Consider the following 4,379-nt stretch of genomic DNA (forward strand, 5'->3'; position numbering starts at 1 on the left):
ACTGGATGGAGTGCAGTGAAACTGACAGCCCATGACAGAGGTAATAAAAAGGCCAAGGAATATGGGGAAGGGGCGAAGCCATTGGGAATAGTCCAAGGATATTGCTCTCCATTAGCAGAAGGACTGGACACAGAAGCACATGACGAGTTGAATGGACGAGGACAACCTGCCGAGTTGTTCTTTAGACTACATATGGCTTAGATTATGAAGCAAGGAGCCAATGTTCTATGATTGCTTGGCTGAAGAGTCGGGTATGCTACATCTTTTACCTCTCCAATCACACAAATGTTGCTTTCTGCTCATTAGACGGACAGGAAAAGGTCACGCATGGGGTGGTTATTGACCATCCTATGCCTTCCCCAATACAGCAGCAGGCATAGCGCCTGGCCAACATTTTTGGGCGCTGTAAGCCATCTTTGGGTTTTAAAGTATGATATTCAGCTGGACTTTAGAGGAAAACTTCTGTGTTAAACTTGAACAAGAAAATGTTTTCACCATGAGTGTCAGACTATTGAAACAATGATGTTAAAGGACAGGAGTTGCCCAGACCCAAGCTGTAATAGATCTGCCATTCACCCAGAGAGCCCACAAGAGGAACCTTGGGAGGTCTGAAGTCAGGGTGGCAAATCTGGGGAAGAATATGCTGTTAGAACTGCAAATATTGGAGCGAAAACCAAATACATGTGGCATTATGTAACTCTACCAAATTGAGACAGTCTGGAGTTGTAAATCAGATGTCATTTAAAACATAACCTTCACAGATGTCCAGTTTCTTAAGATATTAAAGTCGTTCCTGAATGGGGACAGAAGTCTGATCACCAATATGCCCACATTCACTCAAGACCCTAGGCCCACCCCACCCCGCAGAGCCATCAGCCCCCTGGGACTTGGCTTGGAAATCACTGACGTGGAATACTTGCTACCAGAAACATGATCAAGTAGTGAGAAGAGCCCCTTAAGGTACCAGCTGAAAAGAGTCTAATCTGTGATTACAGATGCCAGTGAAATGGGACAAGAGTGGAAATTGTAAGAAAGGAGCATCAACCTTCAATACAGGCCACTGGCAGTATCATGGCGACTCAGAACCCTCCTCCCCAAGAATGTGAAAGTGATGACTCTTAGGAAGAGTTGGATTTAATGGAGTATGCAAGAAGGCACCACTTGTGGAATTATGTTTGGGGCCACAGTTCTGGACCTATGGTACAGAAATACTCAGTAGCCACCTAGATTGTAATGGGTGGAGTGAGTGGCTGGTGTGCAGGATTTGTATTCCAGAAAGTTGGAAAACTTGCAGCAGCTGCCATAGGTGGGAGCTTTCTTTTCCTTCAGATTGCTAGTCACAGTGGCTATGCACAGGTCTACTGGAAGAAAGTTGAAAAAGGCATAAACAAAGCAAAAAAAAAAAAAAGAAAACAACAGATTAAAAAACGAGCAGATAAGGCAGCACCTGAAATCAATGATGTAATTGAAGAGGCAACAGAATTGGTCCAACAGAACGTTGCGATACCCAGTGGATTTGGGGGAGGCTTTCTGTAGGTCTTGCATCTTAAGAATATGAATGTCCTACAACAGTGGAGTCACCTGTGAGAAAAGAAGTGGTGGTGACAAGGTGGCCTCTCAACATGACATGCCACCAGACTCTCCAGGGCGATGAGAAACAGCTAGCTGCACGATATCAAACCCACAACTTAGCATTTTGCCATCTGAAGTTTGGCAAACTAGTATCCTCTGTAAAACAATCTATGTGGTATGTGTACAAAAGTATTTCTGAGCAAGACATGGCTTTCATTTATTTAAAGCAGATGTTCTTCATTCTGCTTTATAGTACAGTGCCAATAATTAAACATTTGTATTATAGCTTCAATGTTAGGGCTGACTTTTTTTTAAAGATATGTTTGCAATAAATTGAAGAACTGCAGTGCTCTTATGTGGGAGGATTTAGAAACAGAATTATTAAAGATATTAAAGAGATTTAATACCAATTTTAGGGGGGGTTTCCTGCAATTCTTACTTTGTTTATATAATAACTGTAGTAAACAGTTTCAAGGAAGTCTCTTCTAAGGAAATATTGCATGTTTAAAGCCTTTTTTCTTTTTTTGATGTCTATAGTTGTAAAAACTTATCTTCATATATGTGTGTGAAGATATATAAATGTGTGTGTGTGTGTGTATATATATATGAATGGAGCATCAATTAAATGACTCCCACATCAGGGTTGTTCACAGACCCTAAGTCACCAAATTGTTTGTTTGTTTGTTTGACTTTGAGAGCTGCCTCATGGCCCTAGGGAGAATAGCAGAATGGACAATGGCTGCCATTCATATGCCCAATTTATTATCACACATTGATGAGAAGGGGGAAAGGCCACTACCTACTTCTTCAGACTGGAGCAACTATGAGAGGGGGCATCTCCTGGGAAGGGAGACAGCAATGCTGGAGGGCCAGAAGCACCAATCTTCCCTCACTATGTTCAGTGTCTAAAGGAGAAAGATGCTTCTTCACGTTGCACCTCTTGGGTTTTCCTTTGTTATGGAGAATGCATAGGCAATGTCCAGGACATTAAAAAAAAAAAAAAAAGTAAAGATTCCACACTGGAAAAAGAAGAGCAAAGAGGGGGAATAAAGAAGAAGCTGTATAGACTAGATAGTCAGGGGGATTTGAGAGTGTTGGAAAGTGATAGTGGGAGAGATTTTCAGAGATCTGTTACCAGCAGTGTAAAGTGTACTTGGGAAGCAGCAGTGGGGAGAAGGAATAGTTAAGATCGCTAGATAGGCATTAAAAATGCATTTCCTCTTGGTTTTTCTCAAGAGACCAAGTAGAGCTGTAAATTACTCATCTTGGATGTTGGCTGCTGACCTAGATTTCTTTGGATGAATGCCTTGCAGTAACTGGATCACATAAGGCCCTGACTTAAATTAAAATTATTAAGAGTCTATATAGCACAGAGAAAGTGACTTAAAATTAATTATTAATATCTGGAGAAAGATTAGTGAGGCTCTCACGTTTATAAAACAAGAATTGGCCGTTAAGAAACAAACTAATTAAAGACGGGAAAATAAAATTTGAATATCAAAACCTCTCTAATTGTAGAACGTTTTTCTGAGTGATTTTCTTAGAATACAGTGTGAAAGGGGAAACAAAAGAGCTAAAAATATGAAAGTTAAGAGAACAAGGGCACATCCATAACTATCAGCATTGATCTAGTGAAAGTTCCAGAGTAGCTGAAGAGAATAGAGGGGGGAAAATAATAAAAGAAATGAGATGGAAATTCCCCAGAGGTTAAAAAAAAAAAAAAAGACACCCTTTTCATACTTAAAAAGTCAATCAAATGCCAAGCAGGATATATTTAAATTTTTAATCTGAACCTATTATGGTGAAAATATCAAAACACCAAGAATAAAAGAAAAAAATCCTTAAAATTTCCAAGGAGAAAAAACATTATATTCAAAAGAACTAGAATAACATTATTCTCAGAAGTCTCCTCACTGCCTCTAAATGCTATAGGAAAGAATATAGCTTTAACTACCAAGACTGAGAACAGAAGAGACATATTCAGACATGCAAAGACTCAAAGTTTCCCTTCCCAAACCCTTTTCAGGAATTTAGAGAATGTGTTCCAGCAGGTGACTGTGTAAGCCTAGAAAGAGAAAAACAGAGTATTAAAGGAACAGTAACTATAACCAGGAAAATAATAAGTAGAAATAATTTACGGATAGCAGCTGCACAAATAGACCTGGACAGATACCAAGCCTGTTGAAACAGGGGACGGAGGCTCACCGAGAAAAGTTTTTGCGAATAAAATCCAACCAACCAAATGCTGAATCCAAATAAAGAGCTCTAAAACGGCACTGCAGTTGTGAAATGACTGGTGATCAACACTGTATTTATGTATTTAGAGCTAACGCTAAACAACTGAAAATTGTGATTATAGAATAGAATGCAAATTTCAAACACTTTGATGAAGTAAAATAACAACAAAAAAAATGAAAGGTAGATTTTCTCTTTCTGGCAATAGTAGACTAACTTGTTGCATGCCAACTCTCAGCAAGTACAACCAGAAAAACTACATAAGGTATTTTTTTTAATCCGCTTGAAGGTATAAGAGCCAGTTCAATGAGGACTTTGCGAGCCAAGATAAAGAGAGAGAGAGAGACATGAGAAACACAAAGATGAGACCAACATTCATTTCTGGCTGCTTTTCCCTTCAAGGCGTTTACTGATTCTAAAAAAGCAGCTGAAAGGCTGAGAAGCTTAGCAGAGCAATGACTCATGGACCGAGGAGCTGAGCAGTGCTTCCAACAGTCTCAAAGGAATAGGGGGGAAATTAAAAGTTTAGGGTCCACCAAGGAGAAGAGGCCCTGATAAACACTCCATATTTT

At 39.6% G+C, this 4,379-nt stretch overlaps 1 pseudogene; it reads left to right on the forward strand.

Moving 5' to 3' along the window:
- Positions 1–1,071: 1,071 nt before the first annotated feature.
- Positions 1,072–1,536, forward strand: LOC112313228 (FUN14 domain-containing protein 1-like; annotated as a pseudogene).
- Positions 1,537–4,379: the final 2,843 nt, after the last annotated feature.

Source organism: Desmodus rotundus, chromosome X (genome assembly GCF_022682495.2).
Source record: "Desmodus rotundus isolate HL8 chromosome X, HLdesRot8A.1, whole genome shotgun sequence".
NCBI classification, from domain to species: domain Eukaryota; kingdom Metazoa; phylum Chordata; class Mammalia; order Chiroptera; family Phyllostomidae; genus Desmodus; species Desmodus rotundus.